Source organism: Saimiri boliviensis, chromosome 4 (assembly GCF_048565385.1).
Source record: "Saimiri boliviensis isolate mSaiBol1 chromosome 4, mSaiBol1.pri, whole genome shotgun sequence".
In the NCBI taxonomy this organism is placed as follows: domain Eukaryota; kingdom Metazoa; phylum Chordata; class Mammalia; order Primates; family Cebidae; genus Saimiri; species Saimiri boliviensis.
Window position 1 is genome coordinate 166,414,265 of NC_133452.1, and position 16,509 is coordinate 166,430,773.

Consider the following 16,509-nt stretch of genomic DNA (forward strand, 5'->3'; position numbering starts at 1 on the left):
TGGGGGTGTTGAATAAAAACACATATTCCCGGTCAGGCGCGGTGGCTCACGCCTGTAATCCCAGCACTTTGGGAGGCCGAGGCGGGTGGATCACGAGGTCGAGAGATCAAGACCATCCTGGTCAACATGGTGAAACCCCGTCTCTACTAAAAATACAAAAATTAGCTGGGCATGGTGGCGCGTGCCTGTAATCCCAGCTACTCAGGAGGCTGAGGCAGGAGAATTGCCTGAACCCAGGAGGCGGAGGTTGCGGTGAGCCGAGATCGCGCCATTGCACTCCAGCCTGGGTAACAAGAGCGAAACTCCGTCTCAAAAAAAAAAAAAAAAAAAAAAAAAAACACATATTCCCAGGCCTTACCCAAGAGACTGAGATGCTGAGTGCTTTCAGAGTCTCCAGAAAACCAGAAAAGGGCCTGGGAATCTTCATGGGGTGACAGATGTCGCAGCCAGATTGTCCTCACATCCGTGCAGTCTTGTGTTATTTCATCTTTCCCAGTTGAATTTGATAATCAGGCAAGTGTGAAAACCCTTGGGCCTGAAAATCTAGCCAAAGCAACAGAAACTGAAACTAGGATCTGGGGAAAGTTAACAAGGGGAGGAGAAAGATTAAAAAGTACTCAAAGAAAAACTTGGGGCCGGGCATGGTGGCTCACACCTGTAATCCCAGCACTTTGGGAGGCCGAGGCGGGTGGATCACGAGGTCAAGAGATTGAGACCATCCTGGTCAACATGGTGAAACCCCGTCTCTACTAAAAATACAAAAAACTAGCTGGGCGTGGTGGCGCGTGCCTCTAATCCCAGCTACTCAGGAGGCTGAGGCAGGAGAATTGCCTGAACCCAGGAGGCGGAGGTTGCGGTGAGCCGAGATCGCGCCATTGCCCTCCAGCCTGGGTAACAAGAGCGAAACTCTGTCTCAAAAAAAAAAAAGAAAAAGAAAAACTTGGGACTGTAACATTCCCTGCAAACTGGGAAGGCCCTGGAAGACCAAAGAATGTCCAGCTTTAATAAGCAGGTGAGCTTAGTAGCACTTAGATACAGGGTGCTCCTGGGTACAGCAGGACAGCTCCAGAGATCCATACTGCCTCCTCTCTTTAAACTGTTTTTAAGTTAATTTTCTGGATTTTTGCCTTCTGTGTTCGAGCAATGAGACTGTTTTTCTTGGTAGGTTCTCAGATGCTCTCTGAGATGTTTGCGTTCTTAAGGACACCTGCTCTTCTGCTGGGCATCCTGGCCTTGGCTGACCACTGGGCCTTCACGGTTTAGGCACTAGACATACACTCTTAAGTAACCTGGTGGAGGATATGTCACCCTGCAATCCACCCTGTTCCCCAGCTCTCACATTCTTTCTGCCAATCTTGCACGGGAGTCCCTGAGTAGGGTGCAAGGAAAGAACGATATATGCCTATAACGTGTAGCCGTGGCTTGTGCATACAGACCACATCTACTGTATATGTAGCAGTGCAGAAAGCAGGAACTAACTACAATTATAATGTCTGTAAGCAGAACATAATTGCCATGACTAGGGAAGCTAGTCATGGCAATTTGAGAATGAGTAAAAGAAACCTAATTTGAGAATGAGTAAAAGAAACCTAACCAATTTGAGAATGAGTAAAAGAAACCTAATTAGGTTGTATCATGGATCTGAGTTGACAAATGGGTTAACATAACTGTGACATGACTCTCTTCATCAGGGAAACAGGTGCAACAGGTGGCACCTTGAAAGGCACATTTTGGGTCTTTGGCATGTTGGTGACTGAGCCTCAAGGCGGAGGCTGTGCCTAGTGAGCCTGGGTTGCATCATCTGTGCTGTTGCAGGAGTCACTCCAGTTCCGTCAGGAGAAAGGCGGAGGATTTCAAGGCATATCATTATTATCCGATAGGGAGCGGCATCTGGTGGCTGTTGACTGCTTCTGGAGTTGCAGCTCAGTCTAGAAAGACATGACCAGCTGCCATGAGTGGCAGGAACAACCTTTGAGCGTCAGCACTGGTGTTTAGCAGGAAATCTATGGGCACACTCACTCCCTGTAACGTTATTGTCATTGTGTTCTCTCCCACTGTTAGGGATGCCACTGTGGGCTTCAGGCCAAAGTAACAAAGCCACACATGGCTTCAGTTCCCAGGAGCAGCCGTAATAGCCAGGTGATAAGTTTCCAGCCTTGCCCATGCTCTCCACACTATAATTACTCCAGCAGGTATGGGTGCTGCCGTATGTTGATATAGTAAGTCTCTTGGAACTCCACCAAGGAGCACAGCTGAGATCACTGCCTCTGTGGCAGCTATCATGGCACCCTCCAGTATGTAAAACTGTTCCAGTACAGAGGCGCATTCCAGCTCAGCTTCAGGTCCCGATAGCGATCGCTGCTTGGCAGATCCACTGGTGTGCTCAGGAGCCTGTCTCACCATCTGCCCCAGGAGCAAGGCTCAGTGTCTTAGAGGTAACCCTGGGACTTTGTGGAACGTGTCTTACTGGCCTTGCCAACCATTTATAGGGAGTGATGCCACGTGTGTTAGTGGGTGACTCGTTTAAAATCCGTATGGCTTTAGGGAGATTCTTAGTCCGGGAACTTAAATAGCCATTTGGAAACTCTGCACACATCTGGGTCTTTAACAGCCATTCTTTCTATAGCAGTCTGATTTTTAAAACCTTCTTTTATCCCCATCCCCTTTTTTCTCTGTTTCAAAAGAGTTTTATTGTTTACATTTTAGTAAGAACTGGCTGTACTGCATAAGAAAAGTAAACTCTCGGCCGGGCACGGTGGCTCAAGCCTGTAATCCCAGCACTTTGGGAGGCCGAGGCGGGTGGATCACAAGGTCGAGAGATCAAGACCATCCTGGTCAACATGGTGAAACCCCGTCTCTACTAAAGATACAAAACATTAGCTGGGCATGGTGGCGCGTGCCTGTAATCCCAGCTACTCAGGAGGCTGAGGCAGGAGAATTGCCTGAACCCAGGAGGCGGAGGTTGCAGTGAGCCGAGATCGCGCCATTGCACTCCAGCCTGGGTAACAAGAGCGAAACTCCGTCTCAAAAAAAAAAAAAAAAAGAAAAGAAAAGAAAAGAAAAGTAAACTCTCCAAGTGGCTTTGAATTAGCGAGTTTTATTTCAACACCGGTAGCTTAATAATGGCATATTCAAAATAAGCAGAAACGAAAAAATAAGAGAGAAATAGACAGCTTTAGGAGAGTCTATTTAACTCTATAGTTGCAGTTTAACCATTAGAGATCTGAGGTTTTTTTGTTGTAATTTGCCCATCAGTTTAAAAATGTGCACAAGGAAGACCATAATCGATAACCAGCTGGAGTCCTAGAAAAGCTGGCACGCCTTTGAACTTCTGCAGCATTTCTTCCTTTTCTCCCTTTCCTGCTCTAATGATTTCTCAGGGGCCAGCCTTATTGCAACAAAGGCACATTTGCTATCCTGATCCTACTTTCATGTCTTAGTTTCTTGCAATATGTGCTTAGTCCTCACCACGTTTTCTGAGTATGCTTATAGTTGCACAGTAGTCCACAAAGGTTGAGCGGTCTGGCAATTCCATCCCACCTGCGTGTAGCTGACTGCCCCAGGATTCCTCCTGCAGATGCCCATTCCTGACTCATTGTTCGGTCCCTCGGATTCTGTTTGTGATGCCAGTTGTTATGAGCCAAACTTGGAACTGTAGCATCCCTCTAAATTGGGAAGGAGCCAAGAGACCAAAGAACGACTCAGAGAAGTCCAGCTTGACAGGTAGATGAGGTTATACTCCTGGATAGCAGCAGGATAGCTCTAGAGGTTCACACTGCCTCCTGTCTTTAAACGGCTTATTTATTTATTTATTTATTTGACCAAGTCTTACTCTGTCTCCCAGGCTGGAGTATAGTGCTGCCATCTTGGCTCACTGCAACCTCCGCCCCCCAGTCCAAGTGATTCTCAGCCCCCGAAGTACCTGGGATTACAGGCGCGTGCCACCCCATCCTGCTAATTTTTGTATTTTTAGTAGAGATGGGATTTCACCATGTTGGCCAGGCTGGTCGAACTCCTGGGCTCAAACGATCCATCCACCTTGGCCTCTCAGAGTGCTGGGATTACAAGCATCTGTCACCACACCCAGGCTCTAAACTGCTATTAAGTGTTAAGTTTGTTTCCTGGCTGTTTGTCTACAGTGTTTGAGTGATGAGACTGTTTTTCTTGGTAGGTTTGTAGACACTCTCCCAGATGTTTGGGTTCTCAGGGACATGTGCTCCTTATCTGGGCACCATGGCCTTGGCTCACCACCTGGCTTTCAGGATTCAGGTAGTGGATATACATCCTTAAATAATCTGGTGGGAGATCCATCACACTACAGAAGAAAAAGAGGAAACCAGTGAGCAGCAGACAGAAGAAGTGAGAGGCAGTATGCTGGGGAGTGGAGCCTCAAGGATGTTTAGGATTTGGATGCTCAGATATGGATGTGTCCCAGATCCCTGCTGCATCTGTGCTTCCTCCAGGTACTACTGAACGAAGCTCCTGGCCGGGCATGGTGGCTCATGCCTGCAATCCCAGCACTTTGGGAGACGGAGGTGGTGGATCATGAGGTCAGGAGATAGAGACCATCCCGGCCAACACGGTGAAACTGTCTCTGCTAAAAGTACAAAAGAAGTAGCTGGGCCTGGTGGTGTGCGCTTGTAATCCCAGCTACTCCAGAGGCTGAGGCAGTAGAATCGCTTGAACCCAGGAGGCAGAGGTTGCTGTGAGCTGAGATTGCACCACTGCACTCCAACCTGGGCAGCAGAGTGAGACGTCATCTCAAAATAAAGAAAGAAAGAAAGAAAGAAAAGAAAAGAACAAAGGCCCCTTCCTCTAAAGACGTGAGGAGACAGAAGGTGCCAATCCTTCGAGTTCAGTTGTTCACAAAGCTTAGGTCCATCAGAATCATCTGGATGGCCTGTTGAAACATATTTTGGGAACATCCATTGGGAATTTCCGATTTAGTGGGCCTGGGGTGGGGCCCATGAATTTGCAGTTCTAACAGGTTTCCAGATTATACTGACGGTGATCCGTAGACCAAATTCCAGAACCTCTCACAAGAGACCTGGCTTGTCTTGCCTGAGACTTTTGTGACCCACTGAGTCTCTGGATGGGCTCAGCATGTGCTCAGGTGTGTCTCCTAAACAGTATGTTTGAAGTTCATTAGTCACATGCAGCTACTCTTTGAAACTGTCACAAGGAAGCCATCCATCTGGTTGTCAGGGAGCCATGTTAGTGCTCACAGAAGAGGCAACCCTGCTTAGGCCTCAGCAGCTCCAGCTGCAATAGGAAACACAAACTTAGCTTGCTGGCTTGTTTTGCCTGCTCATTTTTAGCATGTCTAGTTCAGAATTCAAAACAACAACAAAAAAAAAACGGAAAGGTTATTTTCACAGACAGACCACAGACAAATGTGCATACTTCACAACATTCTCAAAGCAGCAACAACAACAGCAGCAAAGTCTGTGTTTAGGCATCTAAGCAACCTTTTGCTCCCAAGATCTGAAGTTCAAGTTCTGATCCCTGTGCACTGAAACTCATCTTTTCCCTCCAAGTAGAAAGCTATCAAAACCCAACCTTTTCCTGGGCACGCTCTTTACAGCAACTGCAATTGGCTCTTCCGTTACACACACAGTGCTATTGGATAAAAAGAAGTCCCGGCCGGGCGCAGTGGCTCACACCTGTAATCCCAGCACTTTGGGAGGCTGAGGCAGGTGGATCTCCTGAGGTCAGGAGTTGGAGACCAGCCTGGCCAACATGGTGAAATCCCATCTCTACTAAAATTACGAAAATTAGCTGAGCGTGATGTGGCAGGTGCCTGTAATCCCAACTACTAGGAAGGCTGAGGCAGGAGAATTGCTTGAACCTGGGAGGCGGAGGTTGCAGTGAGAGGAGATTGCACCACTGCACTCCAGCCTCAGAGACAAGAGGGAAACTCCATCTCAAAAAAAAAAAAAAAAGTCTCAAGAGCAGAACCGTGAAGAAGCTAAAGTTGTCATACAATTGGAGAGCTAATGATTCAACATTTTGTTAAACATTGACCTTGTTCTGTGTTCTATTCTAACGAAGGCATAATAAATGTCTCCTGCAATCGGTCATAGGAACAATGCTCAAGGTCTAAACTAGCAGAGACTTCAGTGATTACAAAAAAAAAAAAAAAAAAAAAAAACAAGAAAGAACCCATTTGAACTGGAGAAAGAAGCAAGAAAGGTGGAGAGTGTCCTCAGGAAACACACACACACACCCACACACACACACGGGTAGTGTGAGTGATGTGGATGTTGCCTTTCACCAAACTATTAAGTATAGGAGGAGAAGCAGGAATTATGCTTATTTGTTTGTTTTTATTTGTGGAAAGCAGGAGGATATCCAGAAGAGGATGAAGCTGTATGGTTTTGGACAAGAATTTAAAATACCCCGGGGTGCCAGGAGTGGTGGCTTACGTCTGTAATCACAGCACTTGGGGAGGCCGAGGTGGGCAGATCACCTGAGGTTGGGAGTTCAAGATCTGCCTGACCAACATGGAATAAACCCTGTCTCTACTAAAAATACTAAATTAGCCAGGTGTGGTGGCGCATTCCTGTAATCCCATCTACTCAGGAGGCTGAAGCAGAAGAATCGCTTGAACCCGGGAGGTGGAGGTTGCAGTGAGCCAAGATTGTGCCACTGCACTTCAGCCTGGCAACAAGAGGAAAACTCTGTCAAAAAAAAAAAAAGGGCAATACCCTAATACACCAATCTTCTGAAATTTCATTATTTTCATTTTTTTCCCCTTTAAAGACAGACCTATTTTATTATCTAGGGATGGTGAAAGTGAGAAAAGAAGAATAAAAGAAAAAAAAGTGCAAGAGAGGAAACTGTTGGCCGGGCGCGGTGGCTCAAGCCTGTAATCCCAGCACTTTGGGAGGCCGAGGCGGGTGGATCACGAGGTCGAGAGATCGAGACCATCCTGGTCAACATGGTGAAACCCCGTCTCTACTAAAAATACAAAAAATTAGCTGGGCACAGTGGCACGTGCCTGTAATCCCAGCTACTCAGGAGGCTGAGGCAGGAGAATTGCCTGAACCCAGGAGGTGGAGGTTGCGGTGAGCCGAGATTGCGCCATTGCACTCCAGCCTGGGTAACAAGAGCGAAACTCTGTCTCAAAAAAAAAAAAAAAAAAAAAGAAACAGAGTGGGAAGCAGGTTAGGAGGCTTAGCATTTTCAGCTTAGCAAGGTGAGATTTAAAAGGAGAGAGAGAGAAAAAAAAAATCTCCACAAACTCTCAGTCCTTATTTTTATTTTAGAATTAGAGCCCTATAAGAAAGCTGACAATTGTGTTTTAACTCACAAAGATCTCAAACCCTAATGTTGTCACTATCCAGGATCTAAACCTTTGAGCTCTTTGTGGCCTCTCTGGAGGAAGGATTAGGACCATGAGTCATGGTATTGGCCACATCTGTCCTTGTGCAGTTTCAGAAGAGGTCCCAAGTCCCAGGTGACCTTATTCCCATTCATTAAAAAGGTGAGCCACATATATTCTTTCAACAGCCACTGTTCCAAGTCTGATGATGAAGATGAGAAAACATCTTCCAGTAGCTGAATTTTTTTTCAGTTTCAATACTTTCAATATATCCAGTTTCAGTAATTGTATGTAACTTCAGATATTGTGCTTTAATTGAAAATGTTCACTAAACTTTGAAAATGGGGAGGGGGAGTTCAATTTATTGGAGTTCCATGTATGTTTATTACATTAAACACATTAGAATGTGTCTTGTACAGGTTCCAATTTCCAGTTATTTGAAAGGATTGAGAACTTCAAGACTGAATCTGAGTGGAGAATCTGCCATGTAAATATAGACTTACACAGTTGGGATCATAATGCGTGTCTTTTTGTTGTTTGTTTTATTCTCAACATTGTATTCTGAACATTTCCCCATGTTATTAAAAATTCTTTTAGCAAAGAGAATCCTCTTCAGTTTCTACATTTGCCCTTGTACTTGTTCGTCATGGTGATGTTATGTTTTGTTAATCATTGCTGCATAGACAGGGCGTGGTGGCTCACTCTTGTAATCCCAGCACTTTGAAAGGCCGAGACAGATGGGTCGCTTGAGTCCAGGAGTTTGAGACCAGCCTGGGCAAAATGGCTAGACTTCTGGCTCTACAAATACAAAAAAAATTAGCTGGGCATGGTGGCAAGCGCCTGTAGTCCCAGCTACGCTGGAGGCTGAGGTGGGAGGATCCCTTAAGCCCGGGAGGTTGAGGCTGCACTGAGCTGTTATAGGGTCACTGCACTCCAGCCTGGGTGACAGAGTGAGACTCTTGTCTCAAAAATAATAATAATAGGTTGGGCGTGGTGGCTCACACCGGTAATCCCAGCACTTTGGGAGGCCAAGGCAGGTGGATCACTTGAGGTCAGGAGTTTGAGACCAGCCTGGCCAACATGGTGAAACCCTGTCTTTACTAAAAATACAAAAATTAGCCGGGTATGGTGGCGCATGCCTGTAATCCCAGCTACTCGGGAGGTTGAGGCAGAAGAATCTCTTGAACCCGGGAGGCGGAGGTTCTAGTGAGCCGAGATCGTGCCACCGCACTCCAGCCTGGGTAGCAGAGGGAGACTCTCTCTCAAAAACAAAACAACAACAAAATAATAACAATTGCTGCATCTTTAGGCAATCTTTGCAGCTTTTACAGTAAAGCTTAAGCCACCTTTCTAAAATGCAGTGGGCTATTCTGTTGCTTTTCTGCTCTACCACAGTTGATGTAATCCTGTATTGGAATGACAAGAAGCACGCAGTGTGATTCCAAATCTTGTCCTAGTGCTAGCTCATTTCCCTGCCGCTTTGTGGCCTCTTTCTCATCAACGTCCCTCGGCTCCTGAGCAAAGCTTAAAGCAGACACTGGAATATTCAGAGATAATTTTAACTTGGTCTTAACCCGAAAGAAAATACTGTAGAAGAAAACAATGGGAAAAACAGAAGTTGATGGGAAAGACTCTCTTTATCGAAAAGAGTGTAGGGTTCAGGAAGGGAGAGATTTTGCTTTGATTTCATTGTGTTAGAATAACACGTCATTTCCAAGGAACCAAAATCATGCCGTGTAATGGGCAGATCGGTCTCACTGCTCTACTTCAGGGCTGGACGTTTACATCTTTCCTACCCCATCCACTCGTTTGGTGACTGTGGGTTTGTTTCCCCAACCCCCTACCGCTCTGTGGATTAGCCCACAGTCAGCTAGTGACATGTTTTTTTCAAGACCAAATCAAACTTGAGAAGTCTCCAAGTCAAGCATGGACGTCACCAGGCTCCATGAAAATAAGCAGTATCTGTGAACTGCACAACCCGCTTTGTTCTGGTCAACCGCGCGCTTCCAGCAGAACCTTCTTCCCCGCGTTCAGGCGCTCCCTGCCCGCGTCCCGCGTCGCCACTCTCAGCCCCGACTCCCCAGAGCAGCTTCTGTGCGCTCTCTGCCTCCTCTTGTTTCCCCATGGGCTGCACTGTCAGTTCAGGGCTGAAAATCTCCGCGCCCCACTTCTCCAAGTCATTCATCGTCCGCTTGTCACTTTGATGCCCGATCTAACTGCTCGTCCTCTCTCAGTTTCTGACAACTGCGCATTCGTTTTTGCAAGTTTTCTTGCAAGGGTTCTGTAAATGGTTTTTAGCTGTTAGTGATTTTTAACTTCAAACGAGGAACTTTTTATGAAGCTGGCCCTTTGAAGTCAGCGCTTCAAAAGCCCCTTCCCCACCAGGTGACATTCCCTGTGTGCCTTATGGAAGAAGCCCGCCATAGCAGTTGGCCGCGTGGCCTAATGGATAAGGCGTCTGATTCCGGATCAGAAGATTGAGGGTTCGAGTCCCTTCGTGGTCGTCGATTTTCGTTTGCTGTTGTGAAAGATGTTTATTGATTCGAAGCGTTTTCCCTCTTCTTGCTGCAGTCTGGCTGCCAATAAACTACTAAAGGTAGAAGTCTTGGTTAACGTATATATGGCGTGCCCGCCATGTGACAAGCGCTTTATAAAATAACAAAGCAGAAATAGCACTTGGCCTCAAGGAGCTTACTTTCTACTGGACCTGACCGTTGAAATCAAGCAAACCCTGGGGAACAAAACAAGATTTAAAAAAAAACCCAAAACTTGTTTCAACTCCTGTGAAAGAAGTAGGAGGTTAAAATAAAAAATAAGGATTGGGGATTCTTTAGGAAGCATTCATCTTCCTGGAGGTTCTGAAGAAATGCTATTTAGCAGAAGAATGGTTATTTTTCAGGTAGAAGGAATAGCATTTGTTAATTCACTGAGAATCTGAAATCACTAAGTATTTTCAAAGTTCAGGTTGCTGAACTCTTGTGTGTATGTGTTTGGAGCTGGGGATGGGCAGGGTGTGGGGGAAGGAGCAGAAATCACTACAGAAAAAAAACAACGAAAAGGGATAAAGTGAGTTAAATTTCTGGGAGCAAGATCTCTCACAGATATTGTCTATGGCTGAGACTCTGAACATGGTTTAAAATCAGTGTTCTCCAGATTTCCACTAGCTACCAAAAAAGGTAACTGTCATCACCTCACAAATCATCATCACTTAAAGAAGCCTAAAGGCAGAAACCACCAAAAGCTTTAATCCCAACTGAGCTGCCCTCTGGTGCAGCCTCTATTAGGGCAGTCATGATAGGTTCAGTTTTTGCAGGAGGGTCAATAAATGGATCTGAACATTACTACAGAGAAAGCACAGTGAGAGCAAGATAAAGCAAATTTCATCATTTTTAATTGAGCTCAAATCCCCTCTTGAGGAAAAATAAGCTAAAACTGATTCTCAAGAACATTTGTTTCTGTGAGAATATGTGGTAACTGAGTAAGAATTCTTCAAAAAGAAACAATGCAATTCCCAGCTTTAACACCAATGCCAGTTAACATTTACTGAACGCATACACTGTGGGTGCACTATTCCAACTACGAGAAATATATTAATAGTGTTGTTTTACAGATATAAAAACCGAACCCTGAAAGGGTGTAATGCATTGCACCACACAACTAACAAAGAGTAAAGCTAGAAACTTAACCAAAATATGTTATTTCTGGAGCACAAGTCTTAATGTTTAAAACCAATTTTTGTTGTTTAATGGCTTGATACCGTCTGGTAAAACATATGTAACATAAAATGTCACTTTAACCATTTTTAAGTGTCAAATTTCGTGGCATTCATTACTTTCATAGGATTGTACAACCATCACCACAATCTACTTCCAAATTGTTTCATCATCTCAAACAAGAACTCTGTCATCATTAAGCAATAATTCCCAATTTCCCCCATTTCCTAGCCATTGATCACCTCTAATCTACCATCTGTCTCTTTGGGGTTCTTGGTTGGTCTGTTTGGTTTTTTGTGTTTTATTTTACAGATGGAGTCTCCTTCTGTTGCCCAGCCTGGAGTGCAGTGGCACTATCTTGACTCATTGCAACCTCCACCTCCCAGGTTCCAGCGATGCTCCTGCCTCAGCCTCCCGAGTAGCTGGGATTACAGGCACATGTCACCATGCACAGCTAATTTTTTGTAGTTTTAGTAGAGATGGGGTTTCACCATGTTAGCCAGGATGGTCTTGATCTCCTGACCTTGTGATCTGGGCCCCCTCAGCCTCCCAAATTGCTGGTATTACAGTGGTGAGCCACCAGCCCCTGTTTTTGTATTTTAAAGAGACAGGATATCATTCTCACTGCAGTCTAGAACTCCTGGGCTCAAAGGATCCTCCTGCCCCAGCCTGCCGAGTATCTAAGATTATAGTCATATGTGACGACACATGGCTGATTTTTAATTTTTTGTTGAGATTTGGGTGTCAGCGTGGTCTCACCATGTTACCCAAGCTGGTTTTGAACTCCTAGTCTCAAGCAATCCTCCTGCCTTGACCTCTCAAAGCTTGCATTATAGGCACGAGCCACAGCACCTCACTTTTTCTGTCTTTTCAGAAAAATCACCTATTCTGGATATTTCACATAAGTGGAGTTAAACAGTACTTGTCCCTTTGTATCTGGCCTATTTCATCACCAAGCAAAACGTTTTCAAGATTCACCCACCTCACAGCATATATCAGCGTGTATCCTATATTGTATGTATAGTCTTCATTTTGTTTATTTTTGTATTTTTCATTTTTTCTGTTTTGAAACCTATTCTGCTTATGTATTTTTGTTTGTATTTACTTGTTATTTTGCTTATCTGTTCATCTGTTGATGGCTGGATTCCCTTTAGCTATTATCGATAATGCTGCAATGAACATTGGATTACAAGTATGTTTGAGTCTCTGCTTTCAATTCTTTATACACCTATGAGTAGAATTGCTGAGTCATATGCTAAATCCGTGTTTAGCTTTTTGAGGAACCACTAAACTGGTTTCCATAGTGGCTTTATCATTTTACATTCTCACCAACAATACAGGAAAAGTTCCAATTCATCCACATCCTCACCAGCACTTTGCATATGCCATTTTCCTAATTTTGCCATCCAAGAAAGTAAGAAATGGTACCCCATGCTGGTTTTAACTTGCATTTCCCTAGTCAGTGAAGATACTGAGTACTTCCTGTGTGCTTCTTGGGTATTTACAAATTTTCTTTGGAGAGGTGTCCATTGGAGTTCTTTGTGCATTTGTTAAATTGGGTTATCTTTTTGTTTGTGAGTTGTATTAAGGTTTGGGGTGTGTGTGTGTGTGTGTGTGTGTGTGTGTGTGTTTTGGCATATTCTGGATGTTAGACCCTCATCAAATATGTGATTTGTAAATATTTTCACCAATTCTCTATGCTCTCTTTTCACTGTCTGGATAATGTCCTTTGATGAACAAAAGTTTTTAATTTTGATGAAATATCATTTATCATCTATTTCTTTGTGGGGTTTTTTTTTTTTTTTTTTTTGAGATGAAACTCACTCTCACCCCAGCTGGACTGCAGTGGCAGGATCTTGGCTCACTGCAACCTCTGCCTCCAGGTTCAAGCAATTCTCCGGCCTTAGCCTTCTGAGTAGCTGGGACTACAGCCATGCACCACTACATACACTGTACAAGCTGGGATTACAAGCATGAGCCACTGCACCTGGCCTAATTATTTGTTCTGTTGCCTGGGCTTTTGGTGTCATATAAAATAATCCATTGCCAAAGCCAAGGATATGAGGATTTATCTCTATGTTTCCTCTAAGAGTTTTCTTCTAATGGTGATAGCTCTTATATTTAAACTGTATTATATAGTATCTACTATAATGTTTATAATGTCTGAACCCCACCCATAATAATAAAAGTGCCATACACTGCTCATTGTGAGAACCATAAATGTCCACAAATTAGATACCAGTAGGTAGCAATGCGCTGGCTAAAGACTACTGCATATTAGTATAGATAAAGAATTAGCACAGATAAATTTTTTTTTTTTTTTTTTTGAGACAGAGTTTCGCTCTTGTTACCCAGGCTGGAGGGCAATGGCGGGATCTCCGCTCACCGCAACCTCCGCCACCTGGGTTCAGGCAATTCTCCTGCCTCAGCCTCCTGAGTAGCTGGGATTAGAGGCATGCGCCACCATGCCCAGCTAATTTTTTTGTATTTTTAGTAGAGACGGGGTTTCACCATGTTGACCAGGATGGTCTCGATCTCTTGACCTTGTGATCCACCCGCCTCAGCCTCCCAAAGTGCTGGGATTACAGGCTTGAGCCACCGCACCCGGCCAGCACAGATAAATTTTATTCAGTGCCCAAATAAAGTCTTTTTAAGGCTCAAGTGTTTTACTCCATAGTTTCCTTTTAATTAAAAGCTGATTCCTTTTGTGAAGACAGCTTCATATTTTATAACTCAGAGTTTTCTTTTAAAAGAAGAAGCACATGTTAGTTTCCAAAGTTAAGTGAAGATAGGCCACATCACAAATAAACTGGGAACAATACTTGACTGTATCTCATAGAAAAAGGAAACCTTGACAAGTTTCACACTGCGTCACAGTTTTAGACAGAACACAATAATTACATTGTTAGTACACCGTACTTAAATAATTGGTGTTATTTTTCTTCTTCATTTAAGAGCATAACTTAGCAATAGTCCCACTTGGTCAGGTCTATGTTCCCCCCAGTCTATTACTGTATGATTCTAAAACTGTCGGAGGAAGCGATGCCTTCCTCCATATCAACTCATGAATTACATATGCATCTTCAAAAGCTCAGAGATTGCCATTTTAACCATCTCATCATTATTTCTACATAAGTTTAAAATAGTTCTATTTTCACCTATGCCACTTCTTACAACTGAATTTCAGTAACTATACTATATAAGCCCAGGATTTCTAATCCTATTTATTTTAACTCATTTCAATAGACATTATGGAATGCAAGTGCTGACCACAATGCCAGCTGCATGCATACAGAGATGAGGAAGAACCATCTGGTTGCCTTTATCTCAATTCATGCTAATTTCACTACATCTTCGTGACAGTCTGGGAATACAACTACACATAGTGGTCCAGGCTTTAAAAAAGGGCAAGAAAACAATTTATTTCTTTATTCATTTTTATTTTAGTTTAGTTTTTTGTTTTTTGTTTTTTGATTTTTGAGGTGGGTTCTCATTCTCTTCCCCAGGCTGGAGTGAAATGGTATGAACATGGCTCACTGCAACCTCTACCTCCTGGGTTCAGGTGATCCTCCCACCTCAGCCTTCCAATCAGCCAGAACTACAGGCCTGTGCCACCACACCTGGGTAATTAATTTTTTTGTAGAGAAAATGTTGCCCAGGCTGCAAACTCTTGCACTCAAGTGATCCTCTTGCCTCAGCCTCCCTGTGAGCCACTGCACCCAGCCAACAATTGATTTCTTAATACCTTTCAACTGATACCCAGTATTTTATAAGTCTTTTTGGATATAGTGAGCATCTTTTCTTGAAACAGAGAACAGGGAATCACAAATATTACAAAGCTCTATTTTCACAAAGTCTCAGGAGTGAGTGACCATTTTGCCTGCCTTCTGAACATCCAAGTTTTCAAATATCTACAGGCTTAGACAAAATACTCTTCACTTCCCACCTAAGAGTTGGTAACTTAGAACTGGTCACTGGGTGAGACTGACTCCTTCCTTAAGGAGGATGTTGACTGAAAACACATTTATTTCTGCTAAATCAATGCTGCTTTTTCAGTACTTTTTGGAACTCTGAAGTCATGCTTACATTTCCAAACCCATACTCAGGCCAGGAATAGTGGCTCACACCTGTAATCCCAGCATTTTGGGAGGGTTACTCGAGCCCAGGAGTTTGAGACCAAGCTAGGCAACATCATGAAACCCCATTTCTTTTTTTTTTTTTTTGAGACGGAGTTTCACTCTTGTTATCCAGGCTGGAGTGCAATGGCGCGATCTCGGCTCACCGCAACCTCCGTCTCCTGGGTTCAAGCAATTCTCCTGCCTCAGCCTCCCGAGTAGCTGGGACTACAGGCATGCACCACCATGCCCAGCTAATTTTTGTATTTTTAGTAAAGACGGGGTTTCACCATGTTGACCAGGATGGTCTCGATCTCTTGACCTCGTGATCCACCCGCCTCAGCTTCCCAAAGTGCTGGGATTACAGGCTTGAGCCACCGCGCCCGGCGAAACCCCATTTCTTTTAAAAAAAAAAAAATACAAAGAATTAGCCAGGCATGGTGGTGTGTGACTGTAGTCATAACTACTCAGAAGGCTGAGATGGGAGAATTGCTTGAGCCCAAGACGTTAGGGCTGCAGTGACTGTGCTACTGCACTGCAGCCTGGGTAACAGAGCAAGACTCTGTCTAAAAAATAATAAATAAATCTACACTCAGCTTCTGAAACAGAACAAAAAATTATTCAAATTTCACTGCTGAAGGATAAACATAATTATCTAAACAAGAGCAGTAAGCTCTATTTCCCTTTCCTTCAACAGATTTGTAAATTTAGCTGTAAATGAAGGATTTGAACACATACAAATTCACACTCAACTCTAGTTTCAGTTCTTCCTATCTTGTTGGCCGTGTAACCTTAGGCAAGTCACATAACTTTGTGCTTTTGTATCTTTGCCTACAAAACATGGACAACAGCTGCAACCTCAAAGGGTTATGAAAGCACACAAAACTGTACCTGACACACTGTGAGCATTAATTAGTGTTAGCTGCTATTGTTACCATTCTCACATGTCAGTATCCCAACATGTTGCTTACCTTAAACTGAAAAAGATTAAGAAACATGACTTGCTATTTCTACGGATTCTCTCTTGCTTATCAGAATGTCATGTAAGTGGCTTTGTAGCAAGTCTTGTGTATAGTAGTTCCTTGTTACATCCCTGGTATAAAGATGACTAAGCTGCTCTTGAAAGTTATAACCTAGAGATATCCTTCAGTTACAGTATTACTACTGTAAGCATGAAGCATAAGAGCTGTGGGAGAGGCCGGGCGCGGTGGCTCAAGCCTGTAATCCCAGCACTTTGGGAGGCCGAGGCGGGTGGATCACGAGGTCAAGAGATCGAGACCATCCTGGTCAACATGGTGAAACCCCGTCTCTACTAAAAATACAAAAAAAATTAGCTGGGCATGGTGGCGCGTGCCTG

At 44.0% G+C, this 16,509-nt stretch overlaps 1 non-coding gene across 1 annotated transcript; it reads left to right on the forward strand.

The window, feature by feature from the left end:
- The first annotated feature begins 9,755 nt into the window (after positions 1-9,755).
- Positions 9,756-9,828, forward strand: TRNAR-CCG (transfer RNA arginine (anticodon CCG)). The gene has a single exon. It is a non-coding gene; the product is annotated as a tRNA-Arg (tRNA).
- Positions 9,829-16,509: the final 6,681 nt, after the last annotated feature.